The 26,827-nt window shown below is 44.1% G+C and overlaps 1 protein-coding gene across 9 annotated transcripts in view; it reads left to right on the top strand.

The window, feature by feature from the left end:
- The first annotated feature begins 2,309 nt into the window (after positions 1-2,309).
- The window catches only part of LOC138755215 (myelin basic protein-like), a 169,253-nt gene continuing 144,735 nt past the window's right edge, over positions 2,310-26,827 (top strand). For 5 of the 9 annotated variants that reach the window (XM_069920803.1, XM_069920793.1, XM_069920798.1 and 2 more), the window contains exon 1: positions 2,310-2,667. The gene's annotated coding sequence lies outside the window, so the exon portion shown is untranslated. Of the gene's footprint in view, positions 2,702-9,404; positions 9,556-10,345; positions 10,813-20,816; positions 20,920-26,827 lie in introns of those variants that run through there. The other 4 variants (XM_069920800.1, XM_069920794.1, XM_069920801.1 and 1 more) reach the window with 4 other exon arrangements.

Genomic DNA, 26,827 nt, shown 5'->3' with positions numbered 1-26,827 from the left:
GAGGATTATTTGTCTGGCTTTCACTACAAATTAACAATGAATTTAAGATGAATCAAAGTGAAATTAGCTTGATTAAGGGGAGCGTTCAGCTGCAAAAATGGCTTTGTCTGTCTGTCCAGTGATGTCCAGGAATATAACGTGGAAAGAGAAACAGAGTTGAAGTTACATATGAACTCTCATCAAACTCAAATATTAACTGTTTATCTCACCACTGATCCTGCCTGATCTGTTGAATATTGCCAACATGATCATTTTTAATTTCACTGAGGTCTGTTCACTCCCCATTTGCAGCTATTTATCCATTACATATTCTGCACTGGGAAGGGTGTGTAATCTTTCAGTGGAGGAGTGGAGCAACCATAGCACAAGGAAACCAAGAATGAAAGAGTTAAATTGTGAAAACCGGTTGCACAGACTCAGCTTCTGTTCTCTCAGGTGTACATGATCAAGGGGGATTTTAATTACAGTGATTGAGGGATTCAATAGGGTGGCATTATCAAAGAAAGGAGAATAGTAATGACCATCTCTGAGAACCATCATACAAATGATGGGTCAAATGGTCATGTTTATGACCCATAAATGAAATTAGGGGTAGTCCATTCAGGGATAAAAGTAAGAGTCTTGTTAGAGGGTCGCAACCAAAAATGTTGATTGAGCATTTATCTCCACAGATGTTGCCTGACCCACTGACTTATCGGAATTCCAGCTTCTGCAGTTTTTGTTTTGCTATTTGTTCGTTATTGTGTGCTTAATAATGAGTTGTGTTGGTGGGTGAGGTAAACCAAATAAAAGACTTTACTAAACACAACCAAACATGATAAACAGGGGAGGGAGAGAGGGAGAGCCCACAGTGTGGCATCTGCTCTCTACTAGTTCTCGATTCAACTAACCCACCCTCGTGGAGCTCTTGCATGTCCAGTGACAGCAGCTGTCGACAAAGATACAAGCAAGTGTTTCTTCACATCTTCTTTCTTTGGCTTGGCTTCGCGGACGAAGATTTATGGAGGGGGTAAAAAGTCCACGTCAGCTGCAGGCTCGTTTGTGGCTGACAAGTCCGATGCGGGACAGGCAGACACGATTGCAGTGGTTGCAGGGGAAAATTGGTTGGTTGGGGTTGGGTGTTGGGTTTTTCCCCCTTTGTCTTTTGTCAGTGAGGTGGGCTCTGCGGTCTTCTTCAAAGGAGGCTGCTGCCCGCCGAACTGTGAGGCGCCAAGATGCACGGTTTGAGGCGATATCAGCCCACTGGCGGTGGTCAATGTGGCAGGCACCAAGAGATTTCTTTAGGCAGTCCTTGTACCTTTTCTTTGGTGCACCTCTGTCACGGTGGCCAGTGGAGAGCTCGCCATATAACACGATCTTGGGAAGGCGATGGTCTCCATTCTGGAGACGTGACCCATCCAGCGCAGCTGGATCTTCAGCAGCGTGGACTCGATGCTGTCGACCTCTGCCATCTCGAGTACTTCGACGTTAGGGATGTAAACGCTCCAATGGATGTTGAGGATGGAGCGGAGACATAGACCCTGTGGAAATCTATAATTTTTAATCCCACATTTTATCTCCCACCTCATCACATTCTGCTATGTTTTCCTGATTCAAGGGAATCAGAAACGATTCTACACACTTTCCCATCAAATTATGCACTTTACAGCAGAAATAATAAACCTCATTATTTTAATGTTTGGGGCTGGTTACATTTCAATGAGAAATACCATTAAAGAAACCCAAGGATTGCATTTCTGGAGTGCCCTTCACATCCTTTCCAAGATGTTGGAGAATGCTTTGCACTCACAGTGGTTCTCAACCTTTTTCTTTCCACTCCCCTACCACCTTGAGTAATCCCTATGTCATCGGTGCTCTGTGATTGCTTCAGGTGGTACGGGAGTGGGAAGGGAAGGTTGAGAATCAGTTGTGACTGAAATCTTTTGCTTGAGAAAAATTGTCGTTGGTCCATTTCCTTTGGAGTTATTAAACCGTGCGCATAATGAGTCAATGAGGTGGGATGAAAACATAAACCTTTTCCATTCCACCCACATACCACCTTAAACAATCCCTTACTAATCACAGAACACCTACGGCCTAGGGATTATGCCAGTGGAAAGAAAAAGGTTGAGAATCACTGCTTTACAGGCAAGGAACAACTTTCAAAACCTACTCAACTTGCAGCCAATTAGCAGACAGCGACACTCCCACAAACATCCATGCGGTAATGGAAAGGTAATTGGTTGAAGTCATGCTTTTTTTTCACATCAAGGGATAATACAACACCCCCCACCCCCCCCCCCCCCCCAAATCCTATCGTTGCTCGAATGGTTGAGAGGTGGAAGAGTGTCACAGGAATGTCTTAAAATGTGATTGCTCTCTTGTCTGTTGTCGAATTTGCCCCGCACAGCAAATCATCCCAGGTTGCTCCTGGCTGTTTACAAGTGCTGATTGGCAGTTCATTGGTCGTCCATCCCCACCCAGTACCTTGACACAGAGAGAAACAAAAAGCAGGAAGCAGTGCAGAATTGAAGACACGAGCGAGCAAATGGAGCTGGTCCGAGCGTCTGAACTCTTTGCTTGCTTCGGCAGCCACGCTTAACGGAGGATCTCACCTGGTGGAGTGGAAGGAAGGAAGGGGGATCATTTTATGCAGCGATTCCGAACGCCAGGGAGCCAGTGGAACGCGTAAGGCTCCAGCTCACCTTGTTAATCGGGACGGGTATGAAATGCATCCGGGGAGAGGATTTTTTGTAAATGCTCGGCTTCGGTCGCGGCGCTGCTGGTGCGTGTTATCGCGGAGCAGCAGGATATTGTGTCCATGCAGCACCTCCACCATCAATAGAGGCAGCCGCGGAGCGCAGGGCTGGAACAATGGCTCGCCTGCCCCTCTCTCTCTCTCTCTGTCAGCTGTCACCGCCGTGTGTGCTCATTCCGCGTCTCGGTGCGGGCAGTTTCCGCTGAGTGATATGGCGGTTCCCACTTTGTTTCATCCGAGCTTCACCCTCCCGCCCCCTTTCTCCTTCAGCGCCAACCTGTACCTGCTCGCCGCCCCTCCTCTCTCCCCCCCCCCCACACCCTCAGTACAGACGTCACATTCTGACGTCTTTCTTCCTCCCCCCCCCCCATCCGTCCTCCTGGAGTTGTGACGGGACACGAAAGGACCACTCGGCCCATCTCTCAGGGCGCGGCTCCTTTTCAGCGCCCTCTGGCCCCTGCAGCGTGCGCGCCTTTCCAGAGTTGCTGTTCGACTGGGAACCCCCCCCTCCCTCGGCTTTCTCGGGGTGGCCTGTTTACATTTCCTCGCTCAAGGAAACTTTCTTTTGGCTGAAACATTTTAAAACAAAGATATTCTGACTTTCCAGAGATCCCACACTGGGATGACCGTTCTGATGCAGTTGATTCTTTTTTTTAAAAAAAAAAGCCATGATATATTGCTGATTTGTTTTTTTTAAGTGACTCTCACTTAATCTAAAAATGGTCACTTATGGCAACGAGATTTCTGGAAAGTTGTATTCTATGGTGATACATTTCCTCCATTGTCTATAGTTATTGTTAACTACTGTATATATGGAGCTGGCCTGCCCACTCATGACTGATACCCTATGACTCCTCTTCCCCCCCCCCCCCCCCCGTTCTTGGGCCATAAAGGTCGAGCCACCTCTCCTTTCCCCGCATTCCTATACCTGGATCCAGGCCAGCAAGGTTCTTCTGCAGCCTAGTCTTTGGGGTTACTGGTAGTGCACTACATATTCATTAAAAGATGAGCATTGTGTAAGTTGTGTGAGCTGATGGAGGTCAGGTGGTATGTACCTGTGGTCCCTGCAGTGGCCCTTGTCCGACGCATGTCCTGAGGTTATTTTGCTGCCTTGTTATTGGAGGAGCTTGTGGGTATATTCTTCCAGATGGTTGGTGCACTGAAGCTTCTGCTGTTCCCATTGGAGTGGGTGTCTCTTGCTCAGGCTTGATTGGCCCAGTGCTGAAGATGAAGCAGGTGGTCTGTGTGCAGAAGATGGTGAGAGCAGCTTGTCTTCCTCGGAAATGGTAGGCTAAACTCAGCAGTGAATGCACAACAACCTTCTGTTTCTCTCTATTTCCATTTGGGCACAAAGCCAGTTTGTATGATATTTAGGCCCCACATTCCCTTTCCCCTCTCCCTTTGTCATCATTTTCTCAGCATAACTCTTCTGTGCCCTGGATTTACTTTACTCAGTCAAAGGCATTGATAACAATTGTTAATAAGGCTGGAAGTCTCCTTTAAACAACCCTGTTTTTTTTTAAATTGAGCTTCTGGCTGGGCTGCCTTGCTATCTCTTCATGTGACTGCATCAAATTTTGTTCAATTCTGCAGCCTTTGCTCCATCTAGGTCAAAGTACAAACAGACAGAAGATGCTGAAAATCTGACAACGGAATCTTGGAAATGCTTAGGTCAAGTAGCATCTCTGATTTGCTCTCCATAGTTCAGGACTAAGTCTCTGATCGAAATTGAACCATGTTTTTGTTGCAAAGGAGAGGAGAGATCAGAGAGAATGTAAGTGACTGGAGAGAGGTGGTTATGGTGCTGGTGAGATTCAGCTTGTGAATAAGCATGGAAGTTGGTGTCACATTTGTGGCCCGAAATGTGAAGTTAATAAAACATTAAACACAAGTTTATCAGGTAAACTTCCCAGTGGCTTTATTCTCCCGTTTCCTTTGTTCTCCTGCTTGTGTTCTTATCTCTCTCTCATACCACGTGACTTCCGGTATATCTCATACATATTCATTATCATGACATCCCTCCTTTAATCAGAAATAAACTTTACCTTCACCTACAAACATCGTAACTAATGGTAATACTATAACTCAACTACATAAAATTTACTTCCTACACCACTCATACATGCACTTTATGATATAAGATTAAATACTGTCCCAAAGTTCTTATTATAACTATGGCACAAAGTCTTCGTATCGTTTGGGCGCTTTCTGGTTTCGTTTCGGCCTGCCTGCGATATTGTCGTCGCTTCTCAGTTGTTCACTCTCAGCGTCGGCAATACTGCTTGCCACAGCTTCGGGTGTTTCTGGCGCTCTAGTCACTTCATCAGGAGTGCTGGTAACTGCCTCTGGAACATCATCAGGTCTCTCAGTTTCAGCATCTCGTATTGGCCTTTCAACCTCTTCGCTCGATGTATCTCTGGACTGGTACCTTTTTACACCTGAGACATTTCTCTTATACAGGACTCCAGTCGGAGACTTGACTGTCACCATTCAGCCACTTCTGGATACGACAGTATAGGGTTGATGGTAATAAGGTGTGTCAAGCTTACCACCAGTTTCATGCCTCACAAGAACATTATCTCCTGGCATGATGTCTGAGTACTTGGCTCCATGTTTCGAATCTGTGTACAGCTTTGCTGCACCTTTCTTTTCAGCATCGTGGTCCCTCATCTCCTGGTCGTCTCGGATTTCCTTTATTTCTGGCATTTTTGTGCGGATTTTTCTCCCAAAAAATGCTTCTGCAGGACTTTTTCCAGTGGTTGCATGAGGCGTTGCTCGATAGACAGCCACATAAGATAGCAATGCTTCTCGCCAATTTTGTCCTTCTGCGTGTGCAATCCTCAATCGTTTTTCAATGGACTGATTTTGTCTCTCTACTTCTCCGTTGGCTTGCGGCCATTTCGGAGTTACTTTATGATGGTGGATACCTGTGGTCCTCATGTACTCCGTAAATGTCTCTGAAATGAATTGTGGACCATTGTCAGAGTATAATGTAACAGGTAATCCATATCTTGCGAATATCTCTGCTAACGCTTGTATTGTTTTTTCAGTACTCCGGATCGGTTCTGGCGGATTACTCCTACTTGTGATTTGACATCCGTGACAAGTTTTAACAAATTTCTCGGCATCTTTATCACAACCTGGCCACCATACCTTGGTCCTGAGGTTTTGCTTGGTACCAACAATACCTAGGTGTCCTTCATGCGCTAAGGATACGATCTTCGGTCTCAATCTTTGCGGAATCACCAATCTGCAACCTCTTAATACACACTGTCCGATGCAACAAAGTTCGTCTCTAATGGGAATGTAAGCCTTGTGAGTACACTTGTCCCATTGTCCACTCTGTATGCATTCTCTTACTTCCTTGAGTTCTGGATCACGTTCGGATTCTCTCTCGACTTCCTTCGTAGTCACAGCTTTCGGTGTCGCCTGAATAGCTACGAAGTGTACAAAGCTCTCTGTTTCTGTTCCCAATTCTGACTTGGAATGTGGACCACCATCCTTCACCAATCTGGACAGCGGATCAGCAATGTTTGCTTTCCCTGCAATGTGGATTACTTTATATTTGTAGGGTTGTAGTCTGAGTACCCATCTCTCTATTCTGGCACATGGTTTGGATCTAGGTGCATAGATCACCTCTAATAGCTTATGATCTGTGATGAGTTCAAATTCAATGCTGTATAAATATGCATGGAACCTCTCACAGGCCCATACAATTCCGAGTGCTTCTTTCTCTGTCTGAGAGTATCTTTTTTCCACATCTGATAACGATCTGCTGGCATAGGCAATGATTCTTGGTCCTCCATCATGCATCTGGACCAATACTGCTCCTAAACCAACTGGGCTGGCATCCGCTATGACTTTGGTTGATGCCGCCGGATCGTAATATCCAAGAGTTTTTGCATCTGTCAGGCTTTGCTTCAGCGCTGTGAACGCTTTCTTCTGCTCAGATCCAAAATGAAATGGTACACCTTTCCTGGTTAGTTTCCTTAGTGGTTCTGCCACTGTAGCGAAATTAGGAATGAACTTTGCACAAAAATTGACCAATCCTAGGAAACTCCTCACCTCTGTTGTGTTCTGAGTTGCACGTGCCTCTGCAATAGCTTTCACCTTGGCCTCTGCAGGGTTTAGTCCTTCCCGTGTAAGTCTGTGTCCCATGAAGTCCATTTCTGACACACCGAACTGGCACTTGTTTCCATTCACGGTAAGGCCTGCCTCCTGTAGTCTAGATAGTACACGCCTCAACCGTTTGTCATGCTCTTCCTTCGTTGGTGCATGGACTATGATGTCGTCAGAAATGTTGGCAACTCCAGGAATACCTTGAATCACTCTATGGATTTCATACTGGTAGATCTCCGAAACTGCATTAATTCCAAATGATAGTCTCTTGTAACGATACAATCCACAGTGAGTCACAAATGTAGTTACATCTCGGGAACCTGGATCTAGCTCTAATTGATGATAGCCCCATTTCAGATCAATTTTTGAGAATACCTTGCTGGTAGTTAGTTCTTGAAGTATTTCCTCCACCGTTGGTATAGGGTGTCGTTCTCTAATTATAGCTTCATTGGCCATTCTCATGTCAACACATAGTCTTATGTCACTCTTTGGTTTGGGCACAATCACTACGGGACTGACCCATTGTGTTGAATGTTCCACCGGTTCAATAATGTCTTGTTCGATCAATTCTTTAATTTTGGCTTCGACTTTCCCACGAAGTCCAAACGGAGTTCTGCACATTGGTTGTGCCTTGGGTTTGACCGTTTCATCTACCGCTAGCTTCAATTGTCGACCTTTCAGCTTTCCTACTCCTTGGAAGACTGCGGGGAATTCTTGCTTCATATCCTCGTATGACTGAATTGAATTGACACAAGCTCCAATATGAAGTATTGCCAGGTCTTGCGCTGTGCTTCTACTCAGCAATGGTTCTCCCCTCTCTTCTATGACCATAAACTCTGCTTCGGTGTACTTATCTCCAGCTTCAACAGTTGCAGTAAAACATCCAATGGTCTGCAATGGCTTGGTTGCTGTGTATGGATACAGTTTCTTGGAACACTTCTTTGAGGTACAGATGATCTTTTTCCTTTTCAACTTCTCCCATAAATGTCGATCAATCACATTACTGTCACTGCCTGAGTCTACAATGACCTGAACTGTCACTCCACCAATGATCACTGGGACCTTCTCATGATGTCCTTCATTCAACGTAAATTGGTAACAACTCTGTTCCTCCTGGGTATCATCATCATCACCGTCTATCTGGCGAATGGTATCTTTCTTTCCAGGATACTTTCCTTTCCCCCAGACTTTGCCTTTGGAAGTTGTACTCTTCCTCTTCTGGTCTGCATTGGACTTGCTTTTGCACTTCTTTGCAAAGTGGTCCTTACCTCCACACTTTCTGCAAACTTTGTCTTTGGCCGGGCAATATGGGTCTTTTCCAAAGTGACCTCGGTTTCTACATCGATAACACTCCACGTCCTGTGTCAACGTATATCTTGGCTGATTATGGCGATGTGAGAGCCTCTTAATTTGCTGGCTTGAGTTGTCTTTCAGGGTCATGGTATGAAATTGCCCTTCAACAGCCTCTAATGCAGCAGCAATAGCTAAAGCATCGGTGAGTTCCAACTCACTCCCTCTTTCCAGTAGACGTCTTCTGAGTTTATCTGATCTGCAGTGCTGTACGACTTGATCCAATAATTGGTTGTCCAAATCAGCTGGCATGTAATTGCATCCAACAGCTAGCTGGCGTAGTCTTGTCACGTACTGAGCAATTGTCTGGCCATCTTCTTGTCTCGTTCTCTGAAACAAATGGCATTGAAATGTAGCATTCGGTGTCACTACATAGTGTGCATTTAATGCATCTACCGCTTTCTGGTACTCATCCTTTCTTCCAGTATTCAAAAGTGTCTTAAATGTTTCCCGAACTGAGGGTCCAGCAGTGAAAAGAAGTAACGCCCTTCTCTGCGCTTTTTGTTCAACTGTACCGGTATCTAGAAATAGGCCATGACTGTCGGCATAGGATTCAAATTCTTCCAGCCATGCCTTCCACTTCACACTTACAGTGCTTGCATCACCCATTGGGTCAAAATGAGCAATTCCACTATGTGTTAGAAAGTCACTGTCTGCCCCAGCCATGAGGAAATATTCCAGCCCCAAAAGTACTGAGTCAAAGAGAAAATTCTTATCACCTTGAAGATGTCTGTAATCCTCTGTAATCTTGTTTAGTCTTTAATTTTCTTCAAGCTTATCCCATCCTCGTCGCCAATGTCACATTTGTGGCCCGAAATGTGAAGTTAATAAAAGAGGTACTCGAGATGGCAGAGGTCGACAGCATCGAGTCCACGCTGCTGAAGATCCAGCTGCGCTGGATGGGTCACGTCTCCAGAATGGAGGACCATCGCCTTCCCAAGATCGTATTATATGGCGAGCTCTTCACTGGCCACCGTGACAGAGGTGCACCAAAGAAAAGGTACAAGGACTGCCTAAAGAAATCTCTTGGTGCCTGCCACATTGACCACCGCCAGTGGGCTGATATCGCCTCAAACCGTGCATCTTGGCGCCTCACAGTTCGGCGGGCAGCAGCCTCCTTTGAAGAAGACCGCAGAGCCCACCTCACTGACAAAAGGCAAAGGAGGAAAAACCCAACACCCAACCCCAACCAACCAATTTTCCCTTGCAACCGCTGCAATCGTGTCTGCCTGTCCCGCATCGGACTGGTCAGCCACAAACGAGCCTGCAGCTGACGTGGACTTTTTTACCCCCTCCATAAATCTTCGTCCGCGAAGCCAAGCCAAAGAAAGAAAACACAAGTTTATCAGGTAAACTTCCCAGTGGCTTTATTCTCCCTTTTCCTTTGTTCTCCTGCTTGTGTTCTTATCTCTCTCTCATACCACATGACTTCCGGTATATCTCATACATATTCATTATCATGACAGTTGGGAAGCAATGCTAACTGGCCAAATGGATCCATGGTGGATGTAATCTTCCTAGCTCTCCACTTGTCTCTAGAACACTTGTGTTGGACGACTGTCTTCATGGCATTGTCTTGAGTAAACACATTCTCAAATTTTTGGATGTCTGCCTCATCACCCTCCTCTGCAGCTGGATCCTGTCTAACAGAGTGCAATCAGTGAAGCTGTGTAAAATTGCCATGATCACACTCCGCACCAGTGCTCCTCAAAGATGTATACTCAGTCCTGTACTGTAATGATGCTGCACCCACAACTGTTCAGCCAAAAATTGTTCTAGCTTCAGTATTAATGACAATGTCACAGTTATAGGCCAGGTATCAAAAAATGTTAGATAGAATATGGATAGAGATTGAAAGTCTTATGGCATTCTGCCAAGAAGACAACCTTTCTCAATGCCACAAAAATAAAAGACATGATTATTGACTCTTAAGAGCAGGCAAAGTCTGCACCCCTGTCTGTATTAATGTTGCCAAAGTTTAAAAAAAATGTCTTCAAGTTCTGGGAATAAATATTGATAATGACCTAACCTAGGACAAACGTGTTGATGTGGTGGTCAAATGACAAACTAATGCCTTTACTGAGACTGTTTGGCTTGTATTCTCCAATCATTTATGATTACTTTTAAATTTTCTTCCAGATTTGGCAATCCTACAATGACACTCCATTCTGGAGTGAGTGATCTCCTGACTCAAAGGCCCTGACCATGAGGAGGGCCCAGCAATGCAGCCTACTGATAAGGCCTGACCAACTGCCAGGAGCTTCATTCTCTTAATAGACTCCATCTACATTTTCTGCTGCCCAGGAAAGGCGTCCAGCATGCTGAAAGACTCCACCTCCTCAGGCCATACTCTCGTCTCCCTTCTCCCATTGGGAAGAAATCTTAGGGTGAAATCCTGTATCAACTGGCTTAAATAAAATTCCCTGCAGCCATCAGGTTCCTGAATGAACCTTGTAACTGCTTTCAAGCTGTTCTTGCTCAGTGAATTGAACTTTGTTTTCATTATAATCCTGTGCTCTGTAAAATGTGGTCTATGTTGGAGATAATATCTTTCCAGAAGAAACCACCTTACTGTATGAGCTATTTTCATTTAGCAAGTGTTTGAGGTATGTAAACCTGTTTTATTTTTGGAAATAAGTGAGATCTGCATTAGAGTATGAAGCTCCTGGCAGTTGGTCAGGCCTTATCAGTAGGCTGCATTGCTGGGCCCTCCTCATGGTCAGGGCCTTTGAGTCAGGAGATCACTCACTCCAGAATGGAGTGTGGTTGTAGGATTGCCAAATCTGGAAGAAAATTTAAAAGTAATCATAAATAATTGGAGAATACAACAGTAGTAGAGTATGAAAGGAGCAGATGTGCTGGGAGCAGCTTGAAAAGTGTTGCCATACCTTTAGTGCCATTCTTCCAATAGGGATACATTGCAACAATGTGCATGTTGGTTTTGTTGGGGGTGGTGTCAAACTATTTGCTTTTACATGGAGCTTATTTGGTGTGTTTATGAGCCCAAAGGACCCCAAAATCCAGCAGCAATAGACATTCGCCAAGACAAGTAGTTAAACAAAAGTTGTTTTTAATTATCTTTAAACATGAAAACAGAATCAAACTTTAACTTATCTCTATGCTTAACTAACCCAAATTAACCCCCTTCTAATTCTAAGTGGATGTGTATGATGTGTGTGTAAATTTAAGAAAAGTTATTTGGTTCACAGTTCAATCTCACTTCTTCCAAGTTCTCTGGTTGCAGGCAATTCTTATACTGTGCACAGAATTTAACATTTATAAAGTTCATCAGGCTTTGGTGCTCGAAAGGTAATGTTTACCACTCAGGAAGGTTCTTGTAGGGTTTGCAGAGTGAGATATTCCAGGATTTCCACAACTGAGGTACTACCATTAGTCACCTCAATGTCTCACTGATTAAACTTGCCCCATCAGGGTTCTCCAGATGATGACCTCCTTTCTTTCAAGCTATCAAAGAGTTCCTTTCTGTTCCACTTATTCCAAGAGAAACATCAGACAGATAGCACTTTCAGCCATCAGCCTCTCTGGAGCTTTTCTGTTTCCAATCAGCTTCTCCTGGCTTGTTTCAGCCGTGACTGTTCAGTCTCTTTCAGTCTCTCTCACACACCCACACTGAGCTTGTTGAGCTTGTCTTCTCTCTCTCTCTCCCTCCCCAGTTGCCAACTGCCAGAAAGCCCATGTGACCCTCTCACTTGTAAAAACCCTCACTTTCTTTAGCAAACCACAGGAGTTCTCCCTCTTGGTCAACAAAACCCAGGAGTGACCTTTCTGTGAGCACTCTGTAGGTGCTTGCAAACAACTAGTTTGTCTCCTCCAAGACAATGGTCTATTCATTTCATGATGTCATTTCAATTAGCACCTACTTGTGAAATGTGCATATCATTCTCCAAAGTTTCTGCAATATCACTGAATATGAATTCTTAGTATTTCAAATGAGATCTTTTTTAAAATGTATGTATGTAACCTTCTCTAATCTTACTAAATTCCTCCCAATATTTATCCATTACAGGTGTAGTAAATTGACCCAGTGCATGACTTGTGTAATGTCAAGCCAAGTATGATGTTGGGACAGAAAAGTGGTAAGCAGAAATGGAGCAAAGGTTGGCTCCGTGAGCTGACACTTCCAATCCAGAATCTGCACAGTGAAGCATGATGAGACGTGCTTGTGCTCCCTCTGTCAAAAGGTTCACAGAGGGAGCTCTGTGATCCACAGGCTTGTGAAAGAGGATGTCTCCTCACAGACAGAAATACAGAGGATCAGCAGAATTTTTTTCTTTAATTTCCACCCCCCACCCTGACTGGCCCACTCAGCAGATCTTTTTATGTCAAGCTGCATGACACTCAGGGTTTAGACAAAATGGCTCCTATTATGTCTCTGTTACTTGGGAGGCTTCTTAAATACCAGAGATGCAAGATTCAAATAACAAAAGAGCCTTTACTTACTGATGCCTTCCACTATCTCAGGAAACTGTTCACACGTACACATTTATACATACGCCCCACAGTGGTGCACTACAGTTACTACAGCGAGAAGGGTGTATTCTTGCACATTTACAAAATAGTTCACATTATCCTGACTATATAGCAGCTCCTAAAACTTTCTGTCCTGGATGACAGCAAGAGGAGACTGTCTGGATCAGCCAACTACACTGGGGGAGATTATGGTCTCCATCTCTTCCATTTGGCAGAGTAAAACTCCCAGAAGTGACAGCTTATTAGATAGCTTTGTATTACTGGGTGGGCCCAAACCTGCCAGATGTATACAGTGCTGTACTTCTGGCAAGCAGCATGTCAGGCTTCATGGGGAAGAGTACCCTCATCTTCAAACAAAAGGGGAGAATAAGGATATCAGGAGTTGGAGACCCATTTTATTGTTAAACGTTGACTACAAAATCCTGTCCAAAGGCATTGCCAATCGAGTCAAATTTGTCCTGAGGCAGGTAATCCACTTAGCCCAAAGCTGCACGGTTCTGGACAGGAAAATCTTTGACAGTCTCCTTCTGGCCAGTAATTACACTGCCTATGTGTTGGATAGAGGATGGAAACCTGCCTGGTCCGCTTGGACCAGGAGAAAGCTTTTGGCCAGATCTTTACATGGACATGCTCTCCTAATTGGGAAAGGAATCTAAAATTAGATTAAACTGCTCTTCACAGACATCTGTAGTGTGCTCAGAATCAATGGTGGGAAATGAGTAGCTTCCCCATCAAGTCAGGAATCTGGCAGGGTTGCCCACTGTTTCCAGAATTATTTGCATGCTGCGTAGAACCCTTTGCTGAATCCATCAGGAAGGATGAGGGCAAAAGAGGAATGACATTGCCAAGCAGTGGATGGACTCGGGTAAAGGCTTCCATGGACAAGAATGATGTTGCCATTTGGCAACATAATCGGCCCACAGACGATCAGCATCTCCAGCCCTTTTGAGTTTTCATTGGATGCCAGGATAAACAGAAAGAAGAGTGAAGCAATGCTCTTTGGTAACTAGTCAACCATGTCCTTCACAGTCAGACTTGACTACCTGAAGCAGATGAGAATCTTGTTTGGAAGGGCTGAGGCATGCAACAAGAATTGGTCAGAGCAGATTGCACAACTTCACCAGAAATTGGGTCTATGGATACAGCACTCCCTCAATAACCAGCAAGAACTTAGTCATCTGGTACGAGGTTTGCTCGGTATTGCTGTATGTGGTGCAGCTGTGGCCCATCCTCCACCATGGGGATCATAAGAATTCTTCCAGTTCATATGGGGATCCAAGATGGAGAGGCTCCAAAGGGTTACCAGTCAAAGGGTGTACTCAACATTGTCCTCATCCTGATGTGTGGCTGCATCAGGCTGTGTGTGGAACCAAAGAACAAGGGCACCAAGTATTGTGCAGGATGGGCTTGGCCTTGTTGCACAATATTCCAGTCAGTTAGACTTTGCCACTTGAATTCTCCTTGTGGAGAGACCATTCCTGCAGACAATGAGCGATGAGGACATGATGGACACAGGGTGGTTCCTGGAGCAGATGGACCAGGACATCTGGCTGAATGCTTTCTCACCAGTGCACACAAACAAGTACCAAGACTTGGTCTGGCTGTGGTAAGAGGAGCCCTCCCAGTCAGGTCCTTCCTGTACAACCGAAACATCACCCACCACACACTTTGTCCCCAAGATGTCTACAGTGGGGCAGCAACAGTTGCCCACCTCTGCAGATTTTCTAAGAGTGTGTGGAGAAAGGTACAAGGGTCCTTGCCACGGTTCATCCCCAGTGGCAACGTGGCAGAGGACTCTAATTTGCAGGCTGTTCCTGGGGACGCACACAGACATCCCAAACTGCTGTGAAAGGTACCTTGGGTTCACAAAAACCAGTTAGTCTTTCAGCCAACTGTCGGTGGGGAAATGCTGCTGGCTGGAACATTCCAAGCTATAGGAGTGCATGTTGAGGGATGCACTGAGGTTTGGCTCAGCTATTTTTATGGCCCTTCAGGAAGCACCACAGTCTAGAGCAGTGCTTCTCAACCTTTTCTTTCCACTCACATACCACTTTAAGTATTCCCTATGCCATAGGTGCTCAGTGATTAGTAAGGGATTGCTTAAGGTAACATGTGAATGGGAAGAAAAAGGTTTGAAAACCACTGTTCTAGAGTCCTTCTGTTTGTAGGCATTAAGGCCGAGACCAAGGGGAAGCCCTTGAATAATGAGTGGGGAGTAATGATTAAGTGCCACAGTGGTGGCAATCGTGTACATTTAAATGAACTGTATGGATAAGAAACTAAGGGTGGGAAGAGACTTTGCTTTTCCTTTTTAAATAATTTATTGTGAATTAAAGTCTATTATTGTGGTTTTTTTTTTTAAAAGTCCCACATTCTACCATCATCTACACACCAGGGACAATTTTCCCTGGCTTGCTAACCTGCAAGTTTTTGTGATGTGGGAGGAAGCCAGAGCACCTGGAGGAAACATAGTTGTAGGGAGAATCTGTGACAGTGGCATTAGAGGACCAGATTGTACTTGGGTCATTGGAGCTTTGAGCAGGCCACTCTGCCAGCTGTGTAGCCCATTGTATCTGCCCTTGGAAATTGTTCAGCAAGCCTTGAGTGTGTGCAAAGGGTTGGACCCAAAACCTGTAACTGAATAGAAATCCTTTCTTTTTCAATCTTTTTATTATTATTATAATTTATAAACACATACAGTTCAGAGATATAAAAAATACATAGTAAGTAATGAATTAATACAGAGATATTAAACAATAATATGACAGAATAAAAATATATCATAAAAAAAATTTTAGATCAGTTTAGGGTGTGAACTATCTCTAAAAAAAATATAATTAATAACAATATATGAAAAAAGAGAAAAAAAAACCCAAAAAAGAAGAAAAAACAAATCTGAATTAAAAAAACTTAAAAAAAAACCCTACAGATATAGCTAAACCACGCCGATCACTCCGATCTCATCTTACAGCCCAATTATCATACATAATCATAGAAAGAAAACAGAGCCAGATCAACTCACCACAAATGAAAATATTGAATAAATGGTCGCCAGGTTAACTCAAACTTAGAAGGGGATTCATAGACAGAGTTTCTAATTTTCTCTAAATTTAAACATAGTATAGTTTGGGTAAACCATTGGAAAACAGTGGGAGGATTAACCTCTTTCCAATTCAATAGTATAGATCTTCTAGCTGAATAGAAATCCAGTTTTTTTTTGGCTATCTGATTTAACAAGTACAACCCAACGAACAGCTTTTTCCAGTCCTTGATGCAAAACACACAAGCAGACATGACCCCAATACAAACAAACAATACATATGCAGGACAAGTATTCATGCATTCAAATAAATATTGTTTCATGAATAAAAATCTTGGATGGTTAGTGTGAGCAGTTCCTTTGGTCGCTCAGCATTCTCACTGCCCGTGGGTAGAAGCTTTTCCTCAGCCTGGTGGTGCTGGCTCTGATTATCTCTTCCCACCCACCCCAAACCATCCAAACAACTGGAGCAGCTGAAAGATGCAGGGTGGAAAGGGGTCCTCAATGATTTTGCATGCCTTCTTTAGACCACGGTCCCGTTGGATCATGTCGATAGGAGTGAGTGTCCAGTGATCCTCTTTGCCAGTCTTATGGTCCTCTGGATTGACCTCCAATGCATTTCTCTGGAGCAATAAAGCTCCTATAGAAGGTCAACATAATGGTGGCCAGAAGCCTTGCCCACTTCAATCTTCTCAGGAAATCCAGTCGCTGTTGCGCTTTCCTGACAAATGAGATGTTGTGTGTCACGATGGGTCACTAGTTAAGTGAACTCCAAGGAACTTGGTACTCTCCACTACAGAGTTGATGTGTAGTGGAGGGTGGTCTTTCCTGGTCTTACTGAAGTCCACGATCATCTCCTTCAACTTGTCCACATTGAGACCCGGGTTGTTACTCTTGCATCATTTCACAAGATTTTCCACCTTTTGTCTGGATTGCGACTCATCGTTGTTGATGAGGCCAACTACTGTTTTATCTGCAAACTTGATGACACTGTTGGAGCTGGATCTAATTATGCAGTCACATGGGTCAGTAGTGTGAAGAGGAGCGGGTTGAGCATACAGCTCTGCAGTGCACATGATGGCGCTTGATGTTCTGCTACTAACCTGGACTGACAGAGGTCTTTTCGTTAGGAAGTTCAGGGTCAAGTTTCAGAGAGGGGTGTTGTGTGCCAGTGAGGACAGCTTCTCCACCAGCCTCTAGGAAATTATTGTATTAAATGCCAAGCTGAAGTTAGTAAACAGCAGCCTGGCATATGAGGTGTCATTCTCCAGGTGGGCCAGGTCTGGGTGAAGCGGCAAGGTTATAGCATCATTTGTGGAACAGTTTCTTCTACAGGTGAATTGAAATGGCCTAGCTTCTCTTGGAAGTGTTCTTTGATGTGTTCCATCACCAGATGCTTGAAGGATTTCATAATGGTGGAGGGCAGTGCCACATTGAGGCCTGTTATTGTCGCTCTCTTGGATACTGGGATGATGGTGGTTGTCCTGATCCTTGCAGCAATTTATCCGGCTCCATTGTGGACTGAGGATATTTGAAAGGTTGGGACATGAGTCTTCTGGCAGCCAGAGCTTCAAGATGTGTAATGTGTATTGGACTTGCCGCTGAACCATTGGCACCAAGACATGTAGTATTGTACTACAAGGAAATGGGTCCAAATTGTCTTTGCTTGCATTTTGTCCCATTTGTTTGTGCTTGACCCATATCCCTAAATCTTTTCCTCAGTTGTTATTTTACCTTCCTCTAAAGCTTCCTCTGGCAGCTCTCCATATTTGCACCCTCTCTGTCAGGGGGAAGGTTGTCCCTCATGTCTGTTTATAAATCATTCCTCCCTTTCCTTAAATATATGCTCTCTTTAAGGAGGTAGAGGTATTTAAAATTATAGATAGATAGACTAGACATAAACAGACTCTTTCCCCTTAGGGCAGGGGAGGTTGGAACAAGAGGCCATGAGTTAAGGGTCGGGGGCAACACTTTAGGAGAAATATTAGAGGTGGCTTTTTCCACTCAGCGAGTGGTGGCAGAATAGAATGAACTTACGAATGAGATAGTTGCGTCAGGGTCCCTTCTGTCATTTAAGAGAAGGTTGGATGTGTACGTGGAGGTGAGGGGGTTGGAAGTTTATTGGCGGTGAGCGGGAGGTTTGAGCTAGTGGAGTTGTTCTAGTGAACCGGTGCGGACTTGAAAGGCCGACATGGCCTGTTTCTGCTCCGTAAATGGTTTTGGACGACCCTGGGGAAAAAGACTCTGAACTTGTGTGTACCCTTCCGTGATTTTGTATAATTCTATAAAGTCAACCTTTTCCTGGGGGAGAAACCTCCTTTCCCATCCAGTTTCTCCCTATAACTCAAGCTCTTTAGTCCCATGGCATCCTTGTGAACCATTTTTCACCCCTTCTGGCTTAATGACAGACATCCTGTAACAAGGTGACCATAAGTGCATGTAGTACTTCTGTCAATTCCATTACATCGCTCTGACATTTGCAAACTGGGAAAATTGACTGGATTAAGGTCGGGGGTGGGGGGAGTATTCAATTAAAGAAATGGAAATAAACACAAACTTTTTGACTAAAATAGCTGAATCAGATAGTAAAAGTTGCCTACCATTGTCCCAGCAGCTGTGCCTTAAATTGACTTCTGCTAATGGATAGGAAAGATTAGTGGGATGTGGGGTGAACACGAGCAAATTGGGCTACTGTGTATGTCAGCATATAAGGCAACTGAGTGTATAAGATGTCCCCCCCAAAATTTCCACTTGAAATGTAGGCTTTAAGCTATCTTTGCTGTACAAGATCGGGTACAAGATACCCCAAGGCTGGCACTTACAGCTGAGAGCTTACTGTCCCCAATAGACCTTTACCAAGCATCCCCTGACCGGTGGAGTGCTGCTGTTGAGCACACTACTTAGTGACACAGTCTTGGTTATTTAAAATTTAGCCAGTTCATTTCAGTAATGGCAAAATACTGTCCACTACCTACCATAATGTGCATCAAATGTTCCCAACTGGTGTGATGTGTACACGAGTGTCATCACCTCAGCAGCAGTTCTTTTAAATGCTTCTCTAGAATCGGCCAGTGTGGAATGGTGACTGTTAGCTTCGTTTGCTGTGCTGTTATTTTAAGAAATGTTAGGCTTATAAAAGATTTTTATTGTTTTAGTATAACATTACTACAGCACTTTTCCGATTATCCAAAAAGCTAATTTATCAGAATTTTTTTTCTGCAGGACCATGACATCACAAGTTGAAATTTCCATCCCCACCCCCCTCCCCTGACATGCTCATGTGTGGGGCTCTGACGCGCTGTTAGTGCCAGTTTGGTAACAGAGCTCAGAACCAGCCGGGATTACAGACACTGAACAGCTGGATGCCAGCTTAGAGAAGCAGGCTGGAATCTCGAGCCATAAGTGAGCAACTGGAGGAAGCTGGCAGGTCAGGCAGCGCATGGGGAGATTGTCCTCATTTTCAAGTAGCTCCCTCCCCTCTCTCTTTCCATTTATTCTTTACCTTCCACTATACTTGGTTCTCTATTGTCCCGGTGTCATCAAGGAGAGCAGCCTCCTGGGCAGGAGTGGGGACCTCTGACTCCCGGGTGGGGAGGTGTTGGGGATCGGCGACAGGAACCGGTACTTCGGGCACCAGGATCAGCTACAGCAATGGAGAGGTGTCGGTGTTTGAGGACGGATGACACATGTATTCTACTCATGCTACTGGGCTGCGCTGGATGGGTCACGTCTCCAGAATGGAGGACCATCGCCTTCCCAAGATCGTGTTATATGGCGAGCTCTCCACTGGCCACCGTGACAGAGGTGCACCAAAGAAAAGGTACAAGGACTGCCTAAAGAAATCTCTTGGTGCCTGCCACATTGACCACCGCCAGTGGGAAGATATCGCCTCAAACCGTGCATCTTTGAGCCTCACAGTTTGGCGGGCAGCAACCTCCTTTGAAGAAGACTGCAGAGCCCACCTCACTGACAAAAGACAAAGGAGGAAAAACCCAACACCCAACCCCAACCCACCAATTTTCCCCTGCAGCCGCTGCAACCGTGTCTGCCTGTCCCGCATCGGACTTGTCAGCCACAAACGAGCCTGCAGCTGACGTGGACTTTTACCCCCTCCATAAATCTTCGTCCGCGAAGCCAAGCCAAAGAAAAGACTGGGCTGCTTAAAGCCATTTTTCAGTTATCCGAAAAAATCTAGTTAACCCAATCCAGTCCCAATCTTTTCTGATAACAGGAAATGTACTGTATAATCTAGCTTCCCAAACACAAGCTTCAGTCACAAAATATTTAGTGGTAGGGCGGCCGGAGTTGTGTGAGTGTTTTGTGCTGTTCTCCATCTCCATGGGTGACGCTCTAAACCACATGATGTTAAGGTTCAGATTTTATACTTGGCGTACAAGACAAACCCTGGTTTTGGGGGTGCCATTTATAAGGGATCGAATTTTGTTTTGTAAGATGACATGCATGGTAATTTGGGTGGGATGAAAGACCTGCTTCAGTACTCATAAAATTGGGGCCTTCTGTACTTGTGCCAGCTTTGGCCAATAGGCACATTTCTGTGAGAGCTGGGATGTTTGTGGAAGGTTGCATTGCTCTGTGAGATACCTCCTGCCTTATGTTGCTGAAAGTAAGTGCAATGAAAGGTGCCAGGCTTTGGAAATTCCAGACAGACGTGGCTAAGTGCTTTTGCAATATGCCCTCTTTTAAAAATTGGAGCATTACACAAAAAAAACACGTTCAACTCCTTGACAAGGCTTTTTAAAAAAATCTTGCTCTCAGAACAGGCTTTGTGCTCGTACTTGCACACACCTTTTTGTAGCTCTGCTCTTGGTGTGACTTGAACATGAGAATCAACAACACGGAGAATAGCAAAACCCTCTGACCTTGTGTGAGAAATCAAAATTAATTCCCAAATATATTCAAATTGGTTAGAAGTATCAATGCAGTTTCATTGGATGGAAAATGAGTCAGTCAAATAGTATTAATGTAATAGAGCTATTGAAATTCTGAATGTAATGTGTGTGATGGCTGCAGGAGCTTCCCATGCAGTATTCTGATTGACTGGTGCATTGCTTCTTGCAGTGCCCTGGATCTGAGGCCAAGATCTGGCCCTCCATTTCAAATGATGGGAGTTGTAAATTTGTCAGCTAATCATGCAACTAATTTCTCACCACTCTGCCTTCAGGTAATACCAAGCATTCCTGCCTCCTCTCTAGTTTTGTGCTTTTAAAGGTGATTTTTTTTCCTGCCTGCCAGAAACTTTCCATGGGCTGTGCTAGGACATGTCTGTCGAACTTCTGTATTTGTGCTTTTGTTTTATGAATCATGAGTTTCTGTATAGTTACTTAAGGTAAATATTTACAGAACTTGTGATGTAGGAGGTGACCTGTCCAATTGTCCTTGCTGTGCTAGACAAAAATGATTCCCAGTCTAAGATTTCTTTTAACAGTGTGTGGCAATCTCTGAAACTCAACCTCCATGTTACAGATATTCACTCATTAAGCAGATTTGTTAAGGTGGATATTTTTTTAATTCAAGGGAATTGTGGAGATGAAATCAGTTAGGAAAATGAGTGAGACATTTCAGCCATGATCTTGATGAACTGCAGAGCAAGCTTGAGGGATCAAAGGCGGTTCTGCTTCTATTTCCAGTTCAAAGGACCTGCCCTGAACTTTTTTTTCTGGAGTGAGTCTTTAACAGTCATGCAATTCCAGCCCAGTTGTAACATGCATTGTATTTTGAAGTTGAATCTCCAAGCAACCCAGTGTGTAATGATGAAAGCCCAATCTTCCTTATCTCCACATTTAACTATGAAGGTTGCAAATTATTCTCATGTTTTGTCATTCATTGGGAGAACTGCATCAAACACGAGGCAGCTCTCTTTACAGAAGCTACCTGACTTGGTGCCAATCATCTGCTTTGTTGCACGGCAATGAATCCCTGTAATGTGTGATATATGTACCTGCCTTTCTTGTGCGGAGGTCCTGCTTAATAATAGGTTCAATTGTCTATATCGTGGTCCTGGCATCATAATTGCAGGCAGATATTTGATGTGCTAATTTATAATTCTAAAGTAGTGAAGATGTACACAAATGAATATTTTTCTTCCTTTATGGACTAACAAACATTTAAGAAAACAAGCTTTCTACACTTGTGATGCAGGCACAAATAGGATATGTTGAGATGTGAGTTGAAATCGTATGTGGCAGCATAAAAATTCCACTGTTCTGCGCTGTTCAAACCTCTTGTCCCATCTCTGTGTGTGGGAGCTTGCTGTATTGTTTTTTTTCCACAATAATTCTGCTAATCGCACTTTTAAAAAGTACTTTGGGAGCCTGAAGTATCAGAGGTCAGGATATGTGGAAATATAAATATGCCTTGCACTGTTCCTTATTTTGTGTAAATATTTGTGATTCCTTTTTATTTCTTTTTAAAATAATTTTATTGAAGTTTTTTAATATAAATGATTGAACAGTACAATTATACAATGTGCTGCAAGGTTCAGAAAAAAGAAAAAAAATTAAAACATTCTACAATATTCTCATAATAAGGAAATCCAGAGCAAAATCATAACTATAAGATTTAACAACAAAAGAACCCAAAAAGAACAATTTCCAAACCCCTTCCTCTAAGCAAGGTTGAAAGTTGACATGTCTGAATCAAGTGACACAACTTGGAGAGGGATAACACAGCATCAAAATTCCAGAACAACACTAATAAGCTCATGATAAAAGTCCACAAATGGTCTTTTGGAACTTGGATATGCTACCAAGGATTCAAATACTTTTTTTCTTCTAAACAAGCCATAATATCTCTTAGTCATTGAATATGTTTAGGTGGAGTATTATTTTTTCATTTAATCAAAAATTACAGGTCGGCTATCAATGAAATAAAAGATAAAAATTCGGCTTTGAATTGAAGTCCGAAATACCTCAACATCTTGAGGTAATCCAAAACGAGGAATTAAAGAGCAAGGGTCCAATTTTAGCTTAAGAATTACCAATTGTGTTTGGAAAAACATCTTTCCAAAATTCTTCTAAGCCAGGGCAGGTCCAGAACATATGAACTAAAGAAGCATCACCTATTTTACATTTCTCACATAGAGGATTTATGTCTGAATAGAAATGAGACCATTTAACTTTAGACCGCACATGGCAAGCGGGGCTGGTTCGCCACTGCAATTATGTGGGCCATCACAATGTGGTCTATGTACCACTTTAAATTACAATAAAGAATGCAGTGTACAGAAGGAAGTAATGTTAATCAAATTAAAAATGGAATCCCACACCTCATTGGACAACAAAAGATTAAAATCCTGCTTCCAGGCATTTTTTGAATATTTTATTTTGATTTTATCAACAAATAATATCAAAATTACCATCACAGATAAATAATTAAATGTGAATTTATCACTGATTCATGTTTCAAATATAGGTCCTATCCCCCCACAACAAAACCCTAAATAAATGAAGAAAAGGGAAGAAAGAAAGAACAGAGACGAAAGGAGCTGTTGAAATCTGGAATCCAATTCAACAAAAAAGGGGGCCCATTATTTTTGTCTAGATCTCAATGAAAGAAAGAAAAATAAATAGAATAAATATCTTATTAAGTATTCATACCTTCAAAAACTGGTTGTGCTTATTTTTTAAAATTGTAAGTAATTTTCTCCAGGGGAACAAAACTATGCATTTCAGTATTCCAACGGGCTATTTCCACAAGAGAATCAGACTTCCAGGTAACTGCAATACATTTCCTCGCCACCGCCAATGCAATTTTAAGGAACTCCAATTAGTACTTAGCCTCATTTTAGGTCTTGCGTCCATAATATTGCCTAAGAGAAACGATTCTGGACTTGGAGGCCATTTTTCCCACTAATTTGATTTAGTAAAACTCTTAAATTTTCCCATAAAGTTTTCAATTTGGAACATGACCAGGTAGAAAGTAAGGAAGTACTTGTTTCTTCCCCACGTCTAAAACCTATATCGTTTATAAAAAAAAAAAACAACAATTGGAGTTATGTAATTTTTGCAGGGTAACATGTAGCAGATGCAAAAAATTATATTGCACCAGCCTTTTTTTTTCCTTTGGCTTGGCTTCGCAGATGAAGATTTATGGAGGGGTATGTCCACGTCAGCTGCAGGCTCGTTGGTGACTGACAAGTCCGATGCGGGACAGGCAGGCACGGTTGCAGCGGTTGCAAGGGAAAATTGGTTGGTTGGGGTTGGGGTTGGGTGTTAGGTTTTTTCTCCTTTGTCTTGTGTCAGTGAGGTGGGCTCTGGGGTCTTCTTCAAAGGAGGTTGCTGCCCCCCGAACTGTGAGGCGCCAAGATGCACGGTTGGAGGCGATATCAGCCCACTGGCGGTGGTCAATGTGGCAGGCACCAAGAGATTTCTTTAAGCAGTCCTTGTACCTCTTCTTTGGTGCACCTCTGTCTCGGTGGCCAGTGGAGAGCTCGCCATAGAACACGATCTTGGGATGGTCCTCCATTCTGGAGATGTGACCCACCCAGCACAGTTGGGTCTTCAGCAGCATGGATTCGATGCTTGCGGACTCGGCCAGCTTGAGTACTTCGATGTTGGTGATGAAGTCATTCCAATGAATGTTGAGGATGGAGCGGAGACAGCACTGATGGAAGCGTTCTAGGAGCCGTAGGTGATGCCGATAGAGGACCCATGATTCGGAGCCGAACAGGAGTGTGGGTATGACAACGGCTCTGTATACACTTATCTTTGTGAGGATTTTCAGTTGGTTGTTTTTCCAGACTCTTTTGTGTAGTCTTCCAAAGGCGCTATTTGCCTTGGCGAGTCTGTTGTCTATCTCGTTGTCAATCCTTGCATCTGATGAAATGGTGCAGCCGAGATAGGTAAACTGGTTGACTGTTTTGAGTTTTGTGTGCCCGATGGAGATGTGGGGGGGCTGGTAGTCATGGTGGGGAGCTGGCTGATGGAGGACCTCAGTTTTCTTCAGGCTGACTTCCAGGCCAAACATTTTGGCAGTTTCCGCAAAACAGGACGTCAAGCGCTGAAAAGCTGGCTCTGAATGGGCAACTAAAGCGGCATCGTCTGCAAAGAGTAGTTCACGGACAAGTTGCTCTTGTATCTTGGTGTGAGCTTGCAGGCCCCTCAGATTGAAGAGACTGCCATCCGTGCGGTACCGGATGTAAACAGCGTCTTCATTGTTGAGGTCTTTCATGGCTTGGTTCAGCATCATGCTGAAGAAGATTGAAAAGAGGGTTGGTGCGAGAACACAGCCTTGCTTCACACCATTGTTAATGGAGAAGGGTTCAGAGAGCTCATTGCTGTATCTGACCCGACCTTGTTGGTTTTCGTGCAGTTGGATAACCATGTTGAGGAACTTTGGGGGACATCCGATGCGCTCTAGTATTTGCTAAAGCCCTTTCCTGCTCAAGGTGTCGAAGGCTTTGGTGAGATCAACAAAGGTGATGTAGAGTCCTTTGTTTTGTTCTCTGCACTTTTCTTGGAGCTGTCTGAGGGCAAAGACCATGTCAGTAGTTCCTCTGTTTGCGCAAAAGCCACACTGTGATTCTGGGAGGACATTTTCGGTGACACTAGGTATTAGTCTATTAAGGAGAATCCTAGCGAAGATTTTGCCTGCAATGGAGAGCAGCGTGATTCCCCTGTAGTTTGAGCAGTCTGATTTCTCGCCTTTGTTTTCATACAGGGTGATGATGATGGCATCACCAAGGTCCTGAGGCAGCTTTCCTTGGCCCCCCCAGAGCATGAAAAACTCATGCAGTTTGGTATGCAGAGCTTTGCCGCCAGCCTTCCAGACCTCTGGGGGGATTCCATCTATACCTGCTGCTTTGTCACTTTTCAGTTGTTCAATTGCCTTATTTGTCTCTTCCCCGGTAAGGACCTCATCCAGCTCTAGCTCAAGGGTTGTTGAGGGAGCTGGAGCAGGGCGGATTCTTGGGCTGAACGGTTGGCACTGAAAAGGGATTGGAAGTGTTCTGACCATCGATTGAGGATGGAGATCTTGTCGCTGAGGAAGACTTCGCCGTCTGAGCTGCACAGAGGGCTTTGGACTTGGGGTGAGGGGCCGTACACAGCCTTTAGTGTCTCATAAAAACCCCTGAAGTCGCCAATGTCGGCACTAAGCTGGGTTCGTTTGGCGAGGCTAGTCCACCACTCATTTTAGATCTCCCGGAGTTTGCACTGAAGGTGGCTGCATGCGAGACGGAAGGCTCGTTTTTTTTCTCTGGCCAGGACGGCTTTGCAAGGTGAGCCTGGTGGGCAGCTCGCTTCTTTGCCAGCAGCTCCTGGATTTCCTGGTTGTTTTCGTCAAACCAGTCCTTGTTTTTCCTGGAGGAGAAGCCCAGTACCTCTTCAGTGGATTGCAGTATGGCTGTTTTCAGCTGACCACAGAGGGTTTCAGGAGACGTGTCCGTGAGGCAGTTTGCATCCTCGAGCTTTGCTTGGAGGTTTGCCTGGAAGTTTCCTCTCACTACGTCTGACTGCAAGTTTCCAACATTGAACCTCTTTCTGTTCTTGAACTTTGGCTTGAAGTGAAGGTTGAGCTTGCAGCGAACAAGCCGGTGGTCAGTGTGGCATTCCGCGCTGGGCATGACCCTGGTGTGTAGCACATCTCGTTTGTCTCTTCCTCGCACCAGAATGTAGTTCTGGTTTTACTCCCTGGCTAATGGCTCGAGGTCCTGTTTCTGCCGCTGCCGGAGGCCCGAGGTCCTGTTGCCTGCACCAGCCTAATCTTACATTAATTGTATTAGTCATACAATCACCACATAAATTTGACCAGGCCTTATCATCAATACTAATATTCAAGTCTGTTTCCCATCTTTGTTTTGATCTAAATAACTCCCATTTCAGAGTTCCCGATTGAAGTAATGTTCCCCTTTCGAATTAGAATCTCCATTTCACTGCTCTCTGCTAACATCCGAGTCCGTCCTAATTCTTCTCTGAGAAAAGCTCTTAATTGAAATTAGCAGAAGATCTTATTATTATAAATATTATATTTATTTTTTAATTATTTGACACTAATTGCTTTTGTACATTACAATCTTCTACATATCTGATCCCTTTATGGAACCAAGCATGTAGAATTAAATTGTCCCTAGA

The sequence above is a fragment of the Narcine bancroftii genome, chromosome 2 (genome assembly GCF_036971445.1).
Source record: "Narcine bancroftii isolate sNarBan1 chromosome 2, sNarBan1.hap1, whole genome shotgun sequence".
NCBI classification, from domain to species: domain Eukaryota; kingdom Metazoa; phylum Chordata; class Chondrichthyes; order Torpediniformes; family Narcinidae; genus Narcine; species Narcine bancroftii.
The sequence above is the reverse complement of the archived record's forward strand: the minus strand, read 5'-3'. Positions and strand labels throughout refer to the sequence as shown.